This window comes from Microtus pennsylvanicus, chromosome 1 (genome assembly GCF_037038515.1).
Source record: "Microtus pennsylvanicus isolate mMicPen1 chromosome 1, mMicPen1.hap1, whole genome shotgun sequence".
Taxonomy (NCBI): domain Eukaryota; kingdom Metazoa; phylum Chordata; class Mammalia; order Rodentia; family Cricetidae; genus Microtus; species Microtus pennsylvanicus.
Window position 1 is genome coordinate 54,361,748 of NC_134579.1, and position 22,576 is coordinate 54,384,323.

A 22,576-nucleotide genomic window follows, 5' to 3' on the forward strand; every position below is an offset into this window, starting at 1 on the left:
CTCTAAGATAATGAAATGTTTTTTTTTTTTTGCTTATTATGATATTAAGCATATTATCAGTATACCACACAATTTTAGAGTTCAGGCAGTTATAGAAAGATCAAGTTGAAACATAGAGGATATGTTAAATAAACAGAAATGGATGGCAAATACCCCTAGTAATAGATTACATAATGCTTTATTAACCTTAAATTTCCTTAGCAGTAATGAGAGAGGGACAATAATAGCAGAGAGACATTGGATAATAGAAAAGTCTTCTGAACTAAGTCAGCCAGTTTACTTCAAGGATGTGTTGACCTCACAATGGAAACCAGGAGATGTGCTGTGCTGGGAAAGAGGATTCACTCTTATTTCCAAGGAGAAGAAAAACCATAGATACCATCAAAATTAATAAATATTCACTTTGAAAAGGAGAAACTTTTTGAAAAAGAGAAATAACAGCTCATCCACAAATGGTAAAAATCATATGGTAGTAAGAAAAGCTCGTAAGGGTTGGGGCAGGGTTCTGCTCTTGTCTTTATAGGAAAAGACACATTTTCAAAAATTCAAGAGACCCTAGATGTTTGGATGTTGACAGGAGGAAAAATAAGTATCCAATAAGGATCATTAAGAAAAACAAACATGACTTGTAAGGATAGGTTATCAAAACATATATGTTTGTGTATATATCTATATATGAATAGATAGAGCTGGCTTTGGAGTTAGACAACAGCTCTGCCCTTCTCTAAATCCAAGCATGTTCTTAAAAGAAATTTCAGAGTGTCGGTTTTGTGTCAAGAGCCATTTGGTATGGGACAGAAAGAAGAAAGAATTTAGAAAAATTTTACTTTTCTTTATATCAATTTTTATCTCTATCATACCTTTCATTGAATATATATGTCTGAATGTCTATATAAATAATAATATAATATAATAAAATAATGAATAATGTTTAAGTTTTCCACAATGAACAATTAATTTTCCTGCAGAAGTCTTTGAAGTTTCCAGGAAGAAGATGGGGACCCACAACAACAATTTCACATGGTGATATGATGTCATGATGCCGATAGCGGTACTATAATACCTGTTTTGGGTACCAGTTGTGCAAGATGGTTCCAACTTGGTTAGCTGAAATGGTGCACTTCTTTATAACATACTGGCCAGAACTCCAAATAGGAACCTCAGAAAAACCCTACCAAATACTCAGAGACTATTTGTAATTATATCAAAGAGTAATCTTGAACTTAACCATCATTTTGCTTTCACAGGATCCCATAGAAAGAATATTGCCCCCATGACAGCTGGAAGTAATTCTAGAAGATGATGTCCCCTCTCCACCCAAAAAATTGTCCACAGAATTAGGGACATCATTTAGGAGTTGATTATAATTGTTATAGGGTTGGGTGTTGGGAGAAATTATGTAGGCTCAGGGATGTCTTTGAAAAAGAAAAGGGGGAAATTTGTTGGTGTAATAGATTAGTGTGAGCAAACTCACACTAATAATAATACTGAGTAGTAGAGTGAATACTATGAGTTATTATTTATAGGCAATTTTCATTGGTGTAGATACTTATATATCGATACAAACTTAAATTATATTGATCTGTTCCTAATTTTATCTACAATATTTGTATATCTAGGCAAAGTTAATTGTCATATTATATGCATGCATGCTTCTACTTCTGCTTAAAACATTTTTGTATATTGATACAATTTTAGGATATATTTATCATTTTGAAATGTACATTTTGAGATAATAGTCCTCATTTGTTGTACATTAGTAAAAAGATTGTTTAATATTTTAATATAAAGTCTTAGTCTTTAAATTATATAGGTGCTAAGAATTATCGGTCAATAGTCATCCAAGCTTGTCATACTTATATTGAGACTAATCACGTTCTTTAGATACGTATATAAAGTTTGTATTCTGCATTAATAGGTAATCTTCAATCATGACACAGAGCTGTAGAATATGGCATTTAAATAACTTAGGGTTCTGTTTATGTGAGTTACACAATTGCTCCTGGCAGCACCGATCTATACCTGAGGAAATGTTGAGCACCAAAGACACTCCACATGGAGCTTGTTTTCTTCTTGGCAAAACTGGTCTTTAGGCAAGGAACTGTCCATGCATTGACCACTACCAAAATGCACAATATCAAGACAGGACAAGCAGGATACAAGATGAAGGACTGTCAAATCTTGCTAGGACACGGTAAGACGGTTCAAAAAAAAATCTTGCCTCTTAAAATGGTCTGTCAGTTACTCTAGGCCTTAGCCAAAGTTGGTTGCTCAAACATTGCAAATGGAGACTTTGGGTGATTACTCAGGTAGCCAGTTTTCTCTGTCATTTGTTGTACATTTTTGGAAGTTTCTTGATTCCTCATCCTGCCTACTCAAGTAATGTTATTTTCCTTCTTTGTTCTTCAATGAGGTTGGAGACTAGATAGTTGCAGTTACTATCTTTTCATTACTTGGCCAAGTTATTTATTATACAAGATTTAAACTCATTAGAATAGGATAATTATTGAAACATTTATCACATGTTTCTTGTTTGATATATTTGTTCTTATTGTATATAATTTTGTATTGGGCTTAGAAGTTTCTCATTTAAACAAAAGCTGGAGGTGCTATAGGAATTCCTACTGCCAGTAGCCTTTAAGTTACCTGCCCACTTGGGTGTGGCCTCATATTATTTATGCCAATGTAAAGCATGTGTCTGGCCTCTTTTCTGGCTGCAGGAATCAGTTGCTGTTCCCTGTCCCTCAGAGGATTGTGATCTGTGAGTCTATCCCTAAATAAATAACCCTCTATTATTCTCAATTCTGAGCTAGTGTGAGATTTCTTTTAGGTGTCCTTCAATATCATACTCCTCCAGCCAACAGAACTTATCAGACTATGCACAATTGCTTATATGTCTTAACAAGCCACAACTAACAGCAATATTTAATCTTGGAGTAATAAGAAAACAGTGGCAATATAATGAGTAAACACTTTTTTTTTCAGTTCAATTGCAACCTACTTTTGCAATAAGAGTGGTCATCATTATGGATTTTATAGCCTTTACTTTTGATGTAACTGAAGTGTTTATATTGAATAATGTCTTAAGTGTGTTACTTATTGCAATACAAGGAAATGATCCGTTTTACACTAATTCCTGGTTTGCATTCATAATACAAGTATAAGTCTAGTAGAACTGAGAGTATGGTAAGTTATAAAAATAATAGGAGCCATACAGATGGAATTTTGATCCCAGCTCCACAAAACCTGTTGCTGGGTGCAGAAATAAACTACTTGGTCTTTGAAATGAAGTTACTATGTGTAAAACCTGATAATCTCATTACTACCTCCAATAGGAGTATATAGGCTAGAGTCCTAATTCATAATACATATTTCATAAAAGTTTAATTAATAAATCTAAACAAATTTGACTTTCCAAACAAAATAAGGAAATAATACTGAAAAATAGCATTCACAGAAATTCAGAACAGTTCTATGACAATACAGGTGACTCAATTTCAGTTTTAATAATGTATTTCTATACTTACTGGCACTGACCTGATAAGACATGTATGCTTCTAATTTCCATTCTTGTGCTTTGAAAGTGGTATTCTGTTTTGTTTATCTGTGTTAGAACAGAAATATCAAAGATATCAGAGTTTACTTTGAAGTTTTGATACATTTAAAGATAAAATGAAGAACAATAATACCTTTTGTTAGTCAGCTACCAAGATTAGAACTGTCACCCAAGCTGATTGTATATCAAGGAACTGAAGGCACATTTAAATACCTTCTAATTTCTAGCAGAAGTGGTTTTTGTTAGATAAATGTAACAATAAATAATTTTTCGCATAGTTCTGAAGACAGTGCCATTACCCTGTGCACATATCTCATCGCAAAAGTACTCCCAGAGACTGTAAATTAAAATGTAGCCAAATGCTGAAGATTATCTATTATCCTGACAGGCCTTTGTATTTGCCAATTATAACAGGCTTATGAATTCCTTTTGTTAATAGTGAAAATAAATGGAGTAATAAATGCATGAAAGATGTTATTTGAAAAATAATTTCTCAATTCTATAGTTTAAATCTGAGAAGTAAAGAGAATGTTTTAATATTCTAGCTCTCATTTTTTTTCTTTCTCAGGATACATGAGCATATGACATATACACAAGAATGGCTGTGGAAGTAAGTGTGTGCACAGATAATGACAAATTTGAAGGAGTCCTTAAATGCATTATCACATAATTAATTGAGCAATTTATTACTTCTTAGGTCCTTTGGATAGTTCAATACATTAATCTATGATGGTGTTTCATGGGTTGTGCTGTAATGCTGGCCTGATGCCCAATCCAGAAATGCAGTTGCACTTTCAGGAGATGGGAGACAAACTTAATTATAGTTATCCTCAGTTGTTTGCCCTTACTAGAGATGACATGAATATTTACTACCCATTCAGGACTCAGACAGTGGTTTGAAGACTGTAACGTTTAAGGTTCAAAAAACATGGTTCTACTTGCTTAAACCTCCACTGTGTCTGAAATGTATGCCTTAGCTTAAAGCAGACTTAAGGGAAGATAAAACTTTTGTAAGACATGAACGTTTTGTCTTAGGTAGCTGCATTCTTATGCTACATTTTAAATAAGATGTCCTCACTGAAACAATGTCTCTTATAAATCTTCCTTCAAGAGAGTAAAACAAATGACATATTCATATGTCATTACTAAGGGGGATAAATTTAGAAATAGTGATAGTCGAATGTTGCTCCCTAGAGGATACAATAATATTAAAATGTGTGATTGCAATACATATTTTTTGTCATATAATTCCATTCACTTGTAAACACTCATCAAAAGTTGATGTCAAATTCCCCTCTGTGTGCTGTGAGCACCATTAATGAATATTGAATATTAGCTTGGCCTGATATGATAGTACAGAGCTAGATAGAAGAAAACTAAACTGAATGCTGGGAGGAAGAAGGCAGAGTCAGAAAGAAACTACATAGCCCTGCCAGAGTAGATGCTGGTGATACACATATTAATAGAAATGGGTTAAATTAATATGAAAGAGTTAGCCAATAAGAAGCTGAAGTTAATGGGCCAAGCAGTGATTTAAATAATATGGTTTGTGTGATTATATCAGTTCTGGGTGGCCAGGATGAACAAACTCCCCATCTATAAAAAGCATGGATGAAACATCATTTTAATTCAGAAACATGGAAGTGAATAAGTTTAGAGGTACTGCTATTATAGATTCTGTGATATAGATTAATCTTTGAAGTGAAATAAATATATAGTACTAAAAATAAGTAACCTGGGTGTTACTGCATGTCAATTCCTGTGGGGACTTTGAGTCACCACCATGAATGAGAATGAATATGACCAATAAAGTTATTTTCATATTAATATATCATCAACCCATAGATTACTCTGACTTCATATTTTCCTAGTCTTTGTCTATCTCATTATCTTATCCCCAATATAATATTTCAAACTATTTTATGTCATCTAGCTTTCTTTCAGATGGGTCAATTGCTGGAATATTACTTGATTTTTGATGCCACTGTTTTTTATTGATGTATGTATATCCACTTATTTTTTTTCCATTCAAAAATTTATACTTCCTCCCCTCCTCCCATTCCCCTCCTGCTCCCCCTCTCCCCCTTTTCTCTTCCCCTCCCTCCTTAAGAGAGGACAGGAGCCCTGCCCTGTGGAAAGGCCCTCCCCACTACATCCAGGCCTAGGAAGCTTTGCATCCAAATAGACTAGGGTCCCAAAAAGCCGGTATGTGCAGTAGAAACAAGTCCCAGTGCCTTTATCAATGGCTTCTCAGTCAGCCCCCATTGTCAGCCACATTCAGAGAGTCCTGTTTGATCACATGCTCATTCAGTCCTGGTCCAGCTGGAACAGGCACACTGCCTCAGTTGGTAGACCAACCAATTGAGGTCCAGACTTCCTTGCTCATCTTCTCCCTCCTTCTGTCTTCAACTGGACCTTGGGAGCTCAGTCCATTGCTCTGATGAGGGTCTCTGTTTCTATCTCCATCTGTCGCCGGATGAAGATTCTATGGTGATAGTCAAGATGATTCTCATTGTGATAGTGGGGCCAGGCCAGTTCAGGCACCCTCTGCTCTGATGCCCAAGGACCTAGCTGGGGACATCCCCATGGACACCTGGGATCCTCTCTAGAGACAAGCCTCTTGTCAACCCTAAAATGGCTCCCTTAATGTAGGTATCTTCTTCACTGCTCCTATATTTGCCCTTCCTCCATCTCTACCCTCCCACTCCCCCAAGCTCTCTCCATTCTTTCCTTTCTCCCTTCTCTCTCCCCATCTCCCCTTCTCCAAATCCTCCCTCCCCCTACTCCCATACTCCCAACTTTTGCCAGGAAATTGTGTTTGCTTGCAATTTCCAGGAAGATCTATATATGTTTTTCTTTGGGTTCACTTTCTTATTTGGCTTCTCTAGGCTTGTGAAATATAGGCTTAATGTCCTTTGTTTATGTCTAGAGTCCATTAATGAGTGAGCACATACCATATTCATCTTTTTGGGTCTGGGTTATCTCACTCAGGATAGTGTTTTCTATTTCCATCCATTTGCATGCAAAATTCAAAATGTCATTATTTTTTACCCCTGAGTAGTACTTTAATGTGTTTATATTCCACACTTTCTTTTTTTTTTTTTTTTTAAATTTTTTTATTGATAAAAGGAGGATAAAGAAAAGAAAAAAAAAAAAACAAATTTCCACCTCCTCCCACCAGCCTCCCATTTCCCTCCCCCTCCTCCCACTCTTCTCCCCCTCCTCCCACCCCTCTCCCCTTCCCCCCACTCCTCTCCCCCTCCCTTTCCAGTCCAAAGAGCTGTCAGGGTTCCCTGCCCTGTGGTACGTCCTAGGTCCTCCCCCCTCCATCCATATCTAGGAAGGTGAACATCCAGACTGGCTAGGCTCCCACCAAGCCAGCACATTGCATAGGATCAAAACCGCGTGCCACACTTTCTTTATCTATTCTTCCATTGAGGGGCATCTAGGTTGGTTCCAGGTTCTGGCTATTACAAATAATACTGCTATAAACATAGTTGAACAGATGTTTTTTGTAGTATGATTGGGCATCTTTTGGGTATATTCCCAATAGTGGTATTGCTGGATACTGAGGTAGATTGATTGCCAATTTCCCAAGAAACCACCACACTGATTTCCAAAGTGGTTGCACAAGTTTGCATTCTCACCAGCAATGAATGAGTGTTCCTGTTACTCCACATCCTCTCCAGCATAGGCTATCATTGGTGTTTTTGATTTTAGCTATTCTGACAGGTGGAAGATGGTATCTCAAAGTTTTTGATTTGTGTTTCCCTGATCACTAAGGAGGTTGCACATGACCTTAAGTGTCTTTTGACCATTTGAACTCTGATGATAATTTGCAGCACATAAGCAATAAAGAGATTGTTGGAAGAGGGACCTCTTATTGGCTGTCAGCCACTTAGCCCCAAATAAACACACAGAAACTGTATTAATTAAATCACTTCCTTGCCCATTAGCTTTAGCTTCTTGTTGGCTAGCTCATACATATTAATTTAATCCATTTCTATTAATCTGTGTATGACCACGTGGCTGTGACTTATCAGCTAAAGTTTTTACATGTCTGACTCTGGCTTTTCTCTAACTCTGGCTCCATGGCTCTTCTCTAACCCTGCCTTCCTCTTCCCACGCTATAGGCCAAGCCAGTTTTTTATTCATTAATCAATAAAAACAACACATAGACAGAAGGTCCTCCCACCCCAAGATATGATTATAGTGATGGTTTCATTTCTATATTCTCTTTTCAAATCTGTGGTATATTTTAGGTTGATGCAAAGGCATGGTACAGTTGTTTTATTGTTTCATGCACTTTTTATATATGTGTGTGCGTGCGTGATCTATCTATCTATCTATCTATCTATCTATCTATCTATCTATCTATCTATCTATCTATATCTATCTACCTACCTATCTATCTATATCTATAGAGATCCTATGTGTATGCATACAGGTGGAAAAGTCAGAGTCCAAAATTTGTGTTTTCTCCCCTTCTTATTTTTGGAAGAAAAATGCCTTTTATTGACCCTGTATTCACCAATTAAGCAAGAATTTCTGGCCAGCAAACCACAGAATCCTCCTTTCTATGTTTTTTTAGTGCAGGCATTGAGGGTATGGAGGATGCACCATATTTCTGTGGGTACTGGGGTCGGAATACAGGTCTTCAGGCTTGAACCATCTTAATGTAGATCCATACATCCACAATTTAATTATATTCTGCCTAAGAAATTTGTTTTTTTTCTTGTCCATAAGCTTGTCTATTTACACATGTAAAAATATTTCAAATGAAAATGAGTCTTTGCCTTGTTTTAACCAAATACTATATTTATCTATTTATCCTGCCTAAAGTTTTACCTTTTGAGATTGGAAGCTCTTTTGGCGAGCTTCTGTGCTACTTGGTATACATTGCAATTGTTTTCTTTTCAGAGCTTGGTTGTCTACCTTACTTTCTCTGGCACTTTTTTTTCTGCCACTATAAAAAATGTTCAGGGTACCCTTTCCTGTGTTTTTTGTTCCTTCTGCCTCAAGTCTCTTTCCCACCATTCTGCAAGGTATGCGATTTAACCATAGACAAACAACATAAGGAGCAAGAGCTAAGTGGGTGGCAAACGTGTGCAATGGAGGTTTGTTCCTCACAGCTGAGTCATACCAACTGGCAAATGAGGGAGCACATGTGAATATATTAATGCATGTTGCTGTGCCCGTGTGAATACACACTTCCACATGCACCTGTCTTACTCTGCTAAGTCAGCACAAATCAATGTTGTTTCCACTTTCCACTCTCTCCAGTGCTATGTTAATCTTTATTCTAGTCATCTCTCCTTGCTCACAGGAAGGTTCCTCCATCAGGAATTTCAGTGTGCATGAGTACTTGGTTCATAGTTGTTCATCTGTTCCATAGGCTATGACAAAAACAGTTACTTATGTGTCGCTGTGGTAAGTACAGAATAGTAACACATCTCTGAAAATAGCCCCAGGAGAAAATTATGAGAGACATACATGAATGCCCCTAAGAAGGGGAAATAGGCAAGAACTCCTGAGAAAATTTGGAACATTTTGGGGGGAGAAGGGAGAGCAGAAGGGGATGGGGAGGGGAGAAGGAAAGGAGGTAGGAGAACTTGAGGGAACCAGGTGGCTGAGATGGTGGAAGGACAGTCAGGGAGAGCAAGGATCTGTAGCTTTGGACCTTGACCTGGAACTAGCTCTTGTAGACCAGGTTGGCATTGAACTCACAGAGATCTGCCTGCCTCTGCTGGGATTAAAGGCATGTACCACCACTGCCTGGCCAGAAAGAGATATTTTGTTTGAGGGAAGCATTATGGAACTAGCAGAAACCTGGCACTATGGAAATTCTTAGGAATCCACAAGTACAACTTCTGCTAAGACTCTATGCAGTAGTGGACAGGGTGCCTGAATTAGCCTTCCCCTGTAATCAGATTGATGACTGTCTACCTTAATTATCATTATAGAAACTTCACACAGAAACTGATGGTGGCAGATGCAGAGATCCACAGCTAGTTCTGGGCCGAGCTCCCCGAATCCAGTTGAACAGAAGGAGGAGGAAAATATGACCAAATAGGTCAAGACCATGATGGGGATATCCAACAGAAACAGCTAACTTGAGCTAGTGGGAACTCACTGACTCTGGACAGACAGTGAGGGTACCTGCATAAGCCCAAACTAGGCCCCCTGAATGTGGATGACAGTTGTGTGGCTGGGGCAGACTGTGGGGCTACTGGCAGTGGGACCAAGAATTTATCCCTAGTGCTTGAACTGACTTTTTGGAGCCCATTCTTTTTGGAGGGATACCTTGCTCCAGCCTAGATATAGCAGAGAGGGCATTGGTCCTGCCCCAAAGTGGTGTGACAAACTTTGTTGACTCCCTATGGGAAGCCTTACCCTCTCTGAGGAGTGGATGAAATGTAAGGTTGGGGGGGGGTGGGCAGTGGGAAGGGAAGGGGAACTAGGTTGTTATGAAAAATGAGAAAAAAATTAAAAAATAAAGAAAAAAGAAAAAGATTAAAAAAGAAAGAAAATATTCCCTATTTATCATCTGTTCCATAATGATAAAGCTCAGAAAACACTGCTGGTTCTATAGAAATGTGCCTTTGGCATGTCCAGAGTGCCATAGAAAAAGATTCATGTGGCATATGTCCTTTCCAGACTGGTTTCCTTGTCTTAGCAGTGTGCTTTAAGGATTTATTCAACTATGTTTTCTTTTGAAAACCCATTACTTTTTAATACAGTATAGTATTCCACAGCAAACATTACAATGATATATTTGTTCCTTCACTTATTAAAAGGTATATTTTATTACTTCCAGATGTGGGATACAGTGTCTTGAATAAAACAAGCATTTATGCGTGACTTTCTTGCATGCTAAGAAAATGGATCTTAAGTGGAATTTTTCAAATATGTTTCCATTTAATATAGATTATTGATGATATATCAAAACTTCTCCTGTATTATTTAATAATTGATTCATTAATGACTTTCAAAGTATTCTAGTGTCTTCTAGCATTTAATATCATGTAATAGCGACTAATGTCTAAATTACAATAGTTATGTTATCTAAGAGTATATATTTCCTTTGATCACTGAGAGAAAAATAGGTACGTTGGGATAATTTGGAACTTAACAATATGTCATAAAAATGTTGATATTCATAAATATTTGTACACATATTGTTGTAAACTATTATCAAAAAATTTAATGTGATATCCCTTTTACCAATGACAAATTTATTATACAGTAAATAAATTCAGACTAGTCTTATTGGCAGACCTCAACTGTGAGAGAACTTACTTAGCTATGCCCCAATTATTTCTCTCACTTACATATTAAGAAAATTTTTAGATACTATGGTGAATGCTAAAATGACAAAACATTATTACTGTCTTTCATGTTTTAAGTAAAATCATGTATGTAATAATATTAATGAACATTGTGATAAAGGCTAAAACAGAGTTGTGGGCTATTAGGAGAAAGCACGGTCAGTAGAAAAGTGCTTACTGCAGAAGTGTGAGAACTGACTTTGGATCCCCAGCATCTGTGGATAAGTCATGCCCAGTGACATGAGTCTTTACACAGTTCTGAGAAACAATGAGAAACAGGTCCTGGGCAAAGGTGCATCAGCCAGTCTAACAAAAAATAGCTGTAGAAGACAATAAAGTAGATAGTAATGAAGGACGATAACTGATAGTCTTTGTCTTCATACGAAAAACTAAAAATAGACACAGCATACACACACATACCTATAGACACAGTGTATGCCCACAAACAATACAATCTGAAAAAAATGTGGAACATGTCACCAGAGGATCTATTAAAAAAGACCTTCATTGGAAAGAACCGTAAGATCATGTTGTCCTTATGAAGTATACCAAGTTAGAATATTAGAAAAAAATACATGGATGAATAGATAAAACAGTCTAGACAGAAGGAGCAATACTTTGAAATAAGTGACTATTAACCATTTGTCTGATATATTTGTAATTTAGTATGATAATGAAAAATAGGAGAATTCAAGGAAGTAAAACATCAACTAGACTTTAAAAAGATTGGGTATTAATTGTTTGCATTAGCATGAGTAATGCTTAGCTAATTAACTATAGTTCTGCTCATTTCCTTTGTTATCCTTTAGAGAACTTTCTGTCTTCCATATTTCATATCTCCTGGCATGTCTTCACTAAGTGAGACTTAGCCTTCATGTGGAAAGAACACTCCTTTGCAGAAGTTATTGAATGCGGCATTGTTTCAGATTACAGTATCTTGGTAAAAGCCAAAAGCTGGTTAGATTCTGGAGAACATTTCAATCTATTGATCATTGCTACTTCATTATTGGAATCTTGACAATGTATCTGACTTTTCTCAGTGATTCTTGTATCAGTTGTCCTTGATCTTAGTAGAGAGTTACATTGCCTTTGTCATTGTCAATTCAAATGTATGACACAATAATGAATTTCCCGTTTTACAAGGAAGAGAGAGTGGGAGATGAAGAAGAAACAGCCCCCAAATAAACGCTTTCCTGGTATTTGCTGTATCAGCAGAATAAAGTTCCCCCACAATATCCCTCTCCTCACTGCTTTTTCCCAGGGGAGGGAGTGGCTGCCTCCTTGCTGAGAACATTCCTTGGGCTTGGCCTGAGGTGAACAGTGGGGGAGAAATCTGTTCCAGAAATGTTGTTTGCTTTGTTATATAAAAGAGCACAGTGAAGAAAGAACCTCAGTACAAATTATGCCTTAAAAAAAAACCACTCATGCCGTAACATAGGGAAGGAACAGAGAATGGGCACTCAGAGAGAAGCCTCACCCTTCCTACAGTGTAAACACACTTAAAGCTGATGAAATATGCTTTGAGAAGAGGGTGGCTCTGTTTTGTGCGGGGATAAGTGTTTCTCATCTTTGAATGACAAGTATTAAACATGACTTCTGAAACTGCTGAGCTGTGAGTTTTGAACAATTTAAGTTCCGTAAATAATTTTTCCCCCAAGGATGAGAAATGCCTCCAAGCCAACCAACAAAAACCATGTGTGTGGTAACCGAGAGAACAAATAATCTAAGTGTGAAAAGTAAATGTCTCCTCTCTCAGGGCGTTATTATTAATAATTGAAACTACACCGCTTCCCTGTGGGTATTATTACAACTTACTTATGAGACACATGTGAAATGATGCTTGCACAGGAGAAGTGAGAAGCAGCAAGCTGCATTCAAGGTTAAACTATGCTTTGTGGGAACCATGGCCACACCGTTGGGGTCTACTTCTGACACACAGTGGGCCACAGAGTATGATACAAACAAAAACAATGTACTTTTGTTTTCTAAAATATTAGATAATTAAAAATATTCTATAAAGGAAGGTGATTTTATTTTTAACAACCGAGTTCTTAAAGAGAAAACATTTCCTGGTCCAGTGACCCAATAGACACAGAGGAATAATGTTTTTTAAAAGAACAAATTGTACAGAAAAAGTGGATGATACAATTAGAACTTTAACAAGAATATAGTCTTATTCCTGATCAGAAATATTTGAAGGGAGTCAGCTCATAGCACACACTCTTCTGGCATTACCATTTCTTTTTACTCATCAATAATGTTCTAGGGTACACAATAAATATAATCTCTTCTTGCTTGCTTGCTTGGTTTCCTTGGTGCATAGTAAATGACATTAACATTCTAACATAGGTATGGGGTAGGTAAGTGTGACTATTTTCACCTGGGTTTCAAGATACCATAGAAAGCATTTTAATTTTTATGTCAAAATACAAATATTTTATGATAATCTTTTAGGGACATACATATAATACATTTAGGAAGTGATATATTTGCCATATAAAATCTATCACCAAAGACCTTTCCGTCAAATCTCTCATCTACTGTTTTGATTCATAAAATCATTCTGGAATGCTATGACACTTCCTTGTTAATTCCAAAAACTATTGAGAGAAAAAGCAAAAATCCTCAACTCAGAGGGGATGGGATAAGCGATAGTCATTTTGGGAAGCCAAAATAAGAGGCACTATGGGCTGGGAACACAGATTCAGGTCATCTCAAATTCCATGAACCAATACATCAACAGCTTCATGAAGTTTTTATAGTAACAGATCAAAGAATGTCTTAAAATCAAGGTGCTTTTCAAATACATTGGAGGTAACATCAGGGAGAGGTGAGTTACAGAAGAGAGGGACCGTCCCTGATATAAATTTCAGATGATGTAGCCTGACAATACTTTTAGACTTTTGGTTAGTGAAAGCTAGTTATTTGTCCATATATCTATTTGTTAGCAATATTTGCTCATATACTTCACTTGTTAGTCACATGACTGTCAGGTAAGACAGACAGGAGAACAAGGACTGGCTATCGATGACACTAAAGACTGAAGATATTTTTAGTAAACTTTGGACTTCGAATATTCCAGCTTTTGTACAATCACTGACATTCTAATTAATACAGTACATTTTCAGTTTACTACAAAGTGTGATTCTTTGCAGAAGCTTTGTTCACATCTTTCATGTATAGTGCTACTCGTGAGGACTTAAAACATACTACTTTATTTATTAAGATTTATTTTCCCCGTATGTTCGCAAAACATAACAACAGTAATAAAAGAATACTGCTATGGGGATGCTTGGTGGCAGAGCACCTACTGAGCATGCTCAGGGCCAAGAGATTGATCCTCCAGCACATACGAAAAGTGCCAGTAATCATTGTAGGACTCCTTGGACAGTTTATTTTGTTTGCCTTAGGAGGCAAGGTACCTCATTTTTAAGTCACCTTGATCCCACCTCCATAACCCAGCAACCCCCAGACAGTTGTCTTATATTTTTATAAGGATTTTAAACATTGATTTACTTTCCTCTTTAACATGTCTCGAAGGCTCTTATTGACCTTAAAATGCAGCAAAGACTTAATGAAAGTCTACCTTTCTTTATTCTTTCAAAAGTATCTCAGCATTCTTCACAGAGTTCGGAAACCCTACCCTGTGAGGGGGAGGGTGGTTATAGTAGCCAGAGTGGTCAAGGACACCAGAGAACACAGCCTACAGAATCACTAAGCAGGGCTCATAGCAGCTCATAGACACTGAAGTGACAATCACGAAGCCCGTATGAGACTGTGCTAGATACTTTGCATATATATTGTGATAATGAGCTTGAGGTTTTTGTGGGACTCCTAAAAGCAGGGGTGGGGGAGTGTCTCTGACTCTTTTGCCTGCTGTTGCACCCTTTCTCTCCTACTGAGTTGCCTTGTGTAGCCTTAATATGAGGGTTTGTGACCAGTTTTACTGTATCTTCTTATGTGAGCTTCAGTTGTAAAGCTTAGGAGGCTGTTCTTTTCCAAAGGGAAGTGCAGGACCAGTGGTTCTAAGTGTGTGTTGGGGGAGGTATTGGAGGAGTGAAGGGAAGGAAAGGTGCAGTTGTAATGTACTTTACGAAGAGAAGAACAAATTAAAAACAACCACAAATATTGTTTTAGGGACGAATTTCTCACAGACATTTCAGTGGCTCTTCACTATCTAAAGTATCACTTTAATTTTAAAACTACTGCACTTAACTGAATAAATCAAGCAAATTATCAAGCTGGATGAACACTTTTCCAAAACCAAGAATGAAAATAAAATTTTAATTGTCTGTGTACTGAATAATGATGCTAACCTTAATGAATGCTCACTGTGGCATAATCACTTCTAATTTCTTCAAAGGGCAATGTTATTCCATGAAAACTGCAGACATCAAGGTAATTTCTCCCTTTTGATTTGTTAAAATTCTAAATTTGTTTATGAGATATTTCCTAGCTGTTAAAAATCACAGAAGAAAAATCTCAAAAAAAAAAAAAAACAAACCTAAGAGCATATTTAATCTGGAGTAGTTAAGGAACTTCCAATAAATAAATAAATAAATAAAAACACTTAACTATTATGTAAACCAGGAGGTAATGGTACAGACAAGGAAAAGAGAACATCTTTAGGTTGTTCAATCTTTGGAAGAATACTCAAAGCACTTGTAGATCATGGATCTTCAACAGACTGTTCTCTTACTTACTGTATCTTTAGCAACAATGATGTGGTCCTGATCTGATTTGAAAATACTTTTAATAAGAATAGACAGCATCTCAAAGCTGCAGGGTTTTCTTGGTGGTATTTTTTCTCTTTCACCATTTTATAATTTCTCACACATCAAAGAACAGTAGTAGCAGTAGCAATAGCCTATTTTGCTTGTTTCCTCTGTGGCCTCCATCTTCAGTAACTTACAAGGAGGTATTCCACAATAGAAACAAGATTTTTGTTTAAAAAATATTCATACGTACAGATCTAGTTTGGCTTTATTCTACGTAATTATACTTAATATTGCCTTTTCTCTTACCTTCTGCCCTTCCTTGGGTGCCTTGTTACTCTAATTACTCAAATGTTGACTCTTAAAACTTTTATACTTTAATTACAACAGAAAGTTAGGAATTGTCTAACTGCTTCTAAATATTAGTCTAAGAGGCCCCAAATTGAGCACATTTTTTCCATATTGAAGTAGATGTGTCTAGATGCATAGTATTACTCTGCAGCAGGATTTTTGAAAGAGATAAATTATGGCCTCAATTTCAACAGGTCCAGCAATCTTCTATTTAATTTGTTAAATGCACCAATATATTAGAATTAAAAGTTTATGATATTGTGATGATGAAGACCATAAAACTGTGTTCAGTTATTGGTAACTATACATGGTATTATTTTTGACAAGACCACTTGGAAGAAATAAAAGGCTGGTTGCACACTCAGAATTACATTAAAATTGGGAATCGCTTCATCATTTATTTGAAATCCTTTTCTTCTTCTCCTTCCCTTAGGGCATATGGTAGGCTCCATGTCTGGAACTTTGATGCCAGTACTTCTGTTAGTACCAGTCTCTAATACACCTTTTCACAGCATTCATAACCCAAAATTTGCTTTATACTCTAGAACTTCAATATGGCACATGGTTATGCTCTGAGCTTTCAACTTGAAAATTCTGCAAAAAATCCATTTGAACGTCTGTGGAGTGTAGAGATAGCTATTGGTATTCCTTCTTTAAAATGGAGCTGCAAGCATCTGCTTCACGTGTAAAGACATAAATATATGTGTCCATTTGCCTGTGATAACAGACTGGGTAATTCACATTTGAATGCACAAATTGTAATCATCAGAGTGTGTTAAAGGAGTATATTTGCCTATAACATTGTATGTAAGACTCCAGGTATGGAAGGGGAGTTCTTAAGGAACTGTGAAGCCTTTGTTGTGGTTGATTTTCAGATGGAGTTGTAAAAAAGTTGAAATGCATAGATGATTATATATTGCCCAAGAAATAACTGCTATGTTGTACTTTGATAAATGAGAAAACAAAAACAAAAATAGGGCAAAGAAGTAAGTACTTGGTAGTCTGTGAATACAAGGGGTGAAGATGCCAAGTAAAACTGAGCAGTAGGGTCTGAAGAAGAAGCAGAAAAACATTCTGTTGTAAAAATGAATCCAAATGTGGTTCAGGCAGGAAGTCTTCAGTGCAGGGCCACCCTTGTATAGATGTTCTGGGAACTTCATTGCTCTACAAAATTGCTGAGGGACTCAGTGTTCTGGGTGCTGGATAGGGAAGGAATCAATGGCTTAATCTCATCCCTGCATTAACCAAAATTCTTTAGAGGAGAAAAAAAACAATAGAATTAATCATATTACCAAATGGGTTTCATTGCTTACATTGTAGAAACTATGTAGACTAACAATGGTCATTGTTTCTATTCTGGAGGATATCAGAAACAGGTAGCTCCTCAGGGTCCAAGGCAGCATGCTTCAGCAGTATGAGTTGGCACTGAAGGTCCACTGGGTGCCTAGAGAGCTCTTGGTCTTCGGTCCATGTTGCAAGGCTAAAGGAGCTGTGTTATAATGTCAGAGAAGGGTATCAGCAGAGATATCAATAGGCTAGACACATTCACCAACACAAAAATGAAGGCAACCAAGCAATTTATGCCTCTTCCTCAGAATTATTGATATCTGTGCTGCTCTTAGTAGGTGCCATCCACTCCAGGGGAAGATTTTCAGCTCAACTAATCCTCCCTTAAATTCCTTCACAAATTCATCCGGAGACTTGTCTCTTAGTTGATCCTGGATTCAATCAAAATGACAGTTAAGATTAACTATTACCTTTCTCCACAAGAAAGATTATGCAATAGTCAGAAGCAGCTGAGATTGTCTCACAATGGATATGGCATTTGTTTCTTTTTCTTCAATTAACATCATAGAAACTATACAGAATTCATTCTTGAAAATCCTATTGTATATTCTGAATAGATGTTTGGTGTACATACTGTTTTATGAAATTACTAAGTAATCATTTAGAAAAGAACACTACATGAGATCTTAAAATATGACTTCCTCAGAATACAGTAACAGAAAATTTTGTTAAAGTAATGACTGATCTAATCCTTAGGTGAGTTTTCAAAATCTGCTGAGTTCAGGGTGGTCAATACATGGTTTACAAAATTCCAATTTTCTTTTAGGACTTTAATTTTATCAGTACCAACAAAGACTTGCTTCTCAAGTGAAGTAGAATTAATTCAAAAACTTCCAAAATGACGTTCCTTCCACTATCTCTTTATCTCAGTATTTCGTTCAACTAAACTCTAAACTCTGCTCCACAGAAAAAATATCCCTACTTGCAGTTAAGAATGAATGCTCCCTAGGCAGTTTTGATGCTGACCTTATGAGACCTGGATAGAAGTGGGCGGTCCTTGGGCTTCCCACAGGTCAGGGAACCCTGATTGCTCTTTGAGCAGATGAGGGAGGGGGACTTGATCCGGGGAGGGGGAGGGAAATGGGAGGCAGTAGCGGGGAGGAGGCAGAAATCCTTAATAAATAAATAAATTAAAAAACAAAAAAGAATGAACGTCAAGCATCCAAATATGTCAGATGTCGTATGTTGTAGGCATACACCATATGAGCACTGTGGCTAATAATAATTTTGTCACAAAGATTTATTTTTATTTTTTCTGAATTATTGATGTTTGTACACAGGCATTGAACATTCTCTGTCACTGAGCAGTACCTTTAATCCATTGTGTGCTTGCATTTTGAGGTATTGTCTTAATAAGTTGTTTTGGCTAGCCTTGAACCTACAGTTAGTCCAGTCATTCCTTGAACTTGTCTTTGTTGCTGCTACAGGTTCCTAAATAGTTGGAATTAAAGGCTTGCGGGAAATTGGATCTGACACAACTTTTATTTTTAAATGTACTTAAGGGTTAGGATTTAATGTAAGTACCAATTCTGCAGCTTCATGAGTAAAATTATTAATGGAACTGGCTTTTTTCACATAACTGTGTGAAAATGGAACATACTGGCATGTCCTGTTATGTTTTCCATAATCATGGTAAATTAGAAAGACTTTTACATGTCATTGTATTAGCACCATCTGCGTAGTAGGAGCTGCGGACCTCTTCCCACAGCCTGGCTCCCGCATGGCTAGCTTTACACCAGAAATAACAACACACAAATTGTATTCATTTAAACACTGCTTGGCCCATTAGCTCTAGCCCTTACTGGCTAATTCTGATATCCCGATCAACCCATCTCTAATAAACTGTGTAGCACTGGTCTTTCTGGGAAAGATTCAGCATGTCTGACCTGGTGGGTTGCTTCATTGCGTCTGGCTCTGAGAGGAGCTGCCCTGCATCTGAGCTCACTTCCTTTTTCTCCCAGCATTCTGTTCTGTTTACTCCGCTTATCTAAATTTTGCCCTATCAGATGGGCCAAGGCAGTTTGTTTATTGACCAATGAAATCCCACATCATTTTCCCTTTTTCTGTTTTAAAAAAGGAAGGCTTTAACTTTAACATAGCAAAATTACACATAACAAAACAGTTATCAAGTAACAATTACAATATTTACATCTATTTTATCTGTATCATAACTAAGGAAAACTATAACTAACTATATATTCTTCAACTCCATCAAAGACTCGAGAGGGATACAATATTTCCTAAGCAAACAAGAAATAAGCAACTTTCAAACTCTAGAAATGACAGAGACATCTCACTGCCTGGACAGTCACCCAAAGTTCCTCTGTACCATTGGGGCATCCATCTTCGGCCTACAGGCCCATAGTTTCCAGCAGACATTTCCATGAAGCAGGAAATTTTGAAGGCAGTTCAGTCACTATCTGTTGTGTACTGCAGTATGTCTCGCAGACTCTTTCATGGATCAGGAACCCCGAAAGATCATCTCACCTTTAGGCAAATTCAGTAGTCCTCTCTCTGCGGGTTCTCTGTGTCCAGTTTTTGCAATAGTCCAGGCAAGAGCAATTTTCTTGCCCAAATGGCTATCAAACTCTATAAGGTGCCTCTTCGATGCCCATCTTCTTCTTGAAGTTGATTGGTGCTGCCAGGAGCAGACATGTCTCATTGTTATGAAAAACCCTAAGTTATTAAAACATTAATGTCATATTCTGATGAAAATAACTCAAAATCTTTTTCAGTGCTTAAATTATAAGTATGTAGAATATGGTTTAAACATATGCAATGTTTTATAAAATTTTATTGATATTGTTTATAAAAATTAATGATACTAATCTAATCTTACTTTATCTCCAGCTTTTCAGCATAGACCTTGAAATTTTTTCTCTTGTCTTGAGGTGTGGGAAATTCAATTCACATTGATATATCATTAAGAAAAAAGAGAGTAACTTGTAAGTTTTCTTCATTGGTTGATTTCTGAATTTGATGGCATTATCTAGATGTAGTGATTCATTTTATAAGTAGCTGAAGTATAGAATTTTTCTTCAAACTTTGTTGATCAGTATTAAGATACTATTGAAAATACTGTAATAAAGATTTAGGTGCACATTAAAATCCTGCAGCTCTTATTACTTATCAGTCACCTTACAGCTCTTCAGGATGGCTCACATCTCTTACTAAAATACAAACTTTTCCTTTTATTTACTGCCCTTCATTCTCTCTAACTATTTTGGCCACAGATACTTGCAGATTAGGATACTGAGTTTATGAGCCAGTGTTTTAGTTTTTAGCATGATATGAGGAGGTGCTTAGAGAGAGATAGAGAAGAGTAGAAATGTAGAGACAAAGAAAGATGCAGACACACAAAGAAAGAGACAGACATATCTCTGAAGAACTAAGGATGTAGGTAAAGGAGTGCATTTTCTTATCATCAGAATCTCTAGAGTGCATATCTTCATCATCTGTTATGGATTTTGTCTTTTTCTAGTGAGGTCTGAGTGAAGACAGAACTGTTGGTAGCATTTCTTTTGCCTATTTTTTTTCTTGCCTTTGAAGAGTTGGTATACAACTTGAGAAATTTGGAATGTTTTCTCTCAATGCCACTAAGTAACCAGAACTATGGACAAAAAGAACTGGGAAGCATAAAACCCCAGTATTATTAAGTCCAATCTATATATACTTTCTTTTACTCAAGAAGAGAGGTGATTCAGACCCAAATCAAAGGCGTCTGTCTGAAGACCTGCTTCCTAACTTGGAAGATCAAAGATCTCTGTGACTAGACATCAATAGCCACATGATCTGCTCAGTCTTATGGCAGTGGAAAAATTCTGACAGCCTTTGGGGGAACTAACAATAACGTTTGAAACACACATTCTAGTCTTATAAAAAATAGGATAAAAAGTGTTAGTAGACACTTTTTTATGAATCCATTAGCATTGAATACAGATACATGACAAAAATTGGTGTATGCTCTTTAGAAAGTCTCTAGTCCATGTGCTGACTTTGGAATATTTCAGAAACGAAGTCATTCTCTTATTTGCTAAGTTCTGGAAAACAACTGAACTGAAATATTGACTGAATATGACCCCAACTTCCATCTTAGCTTTTTATAAATGTGGGCAAATGATTTAATCTTGTAAGTTTTACTTTATCTCTTATGGTATGTGTTTTCTAAATAAAATTGAAAAATAGGTGAAAGACAATGGTCCATGATTTTTGAACAAATCTCTGTACATTTCTGAATCTGTGCCTTCCTTGTAATTATATACCATCCACTTTCATCCATTGCTTGCAATTTAGTGATGTATAATTTCTTTGTCAATGCTTCTAAATGTTGTACTTGTTAAACACATAAATTTATTTCCGTGGATAATTGGTTTTTAACCCAGATATATTGGAAAATGTAGTTTATTCCTAATTAGGCCTTTGTGACCCAAATTTATAGTTTTCTTTAGTGGAAAAGAGATACACATGTAAGAAAGATTCAGTGACTGGTGTGGATGCCCCAATGGTACAGGAAAACTTTGTGTGGTGGTCCAGGCAGTGAGATATCTCTATCAATTCTGGAGTTTTAGAAGTTGCTTACAATGCACCTCCTCTTTACTTAGGTAATATTGTATTCTTCTGGAGTCTTTGATGTAGTTGAAGAATTTATAGTTATAGTTTTCCTTAGTTATGATAAAAGATACAGTAGATATAAATATCGTAACTGTAATTCTTGCTTCAAAACCTGCTTTGTTATATGTAATTTTATTATGTTAAAATTAAAGCATTATTTTGTTTAAATAAAAAAGGGGAAATGGTGTGGGAAGTGCTTCTGAGTATGTGCTGCTTTTATTGATTAATGAATGAATGGCCTGCCAATGGCTTGGCCTATAGTAAGGTAGAAGGAAGGCAGAGTCAGAGAGAAGCCATGTAGCCCTGCTGAAGACAGACATGCTGAAACTTTACCCAATAAGCCACTGCTATGTGACAATACACAGATGAATAGAAATGGGTTAAATTAATATAAGAGTTAGCCAATAAAAAGCTAGAGCTATTGTGCCAAACAGTGATTTAATTAATACAGTTTCTGTGTGATTATTTAAGGTCTAAGCTAGCTGGGCAGCCAGGACCCAATATGCAACCTTCCTCCAACAAGTCACACTCAGTACTCTTGGTCCATTGCAGTGTTGATGCATTAAACTCTTTTTTGACTCACACTAAACCATAGTTTTCCATAAGTGATATTTGAGAAGAAACATTTAAACCTTAAAATTTTACCACATCGTCAGGACATCTAGCAA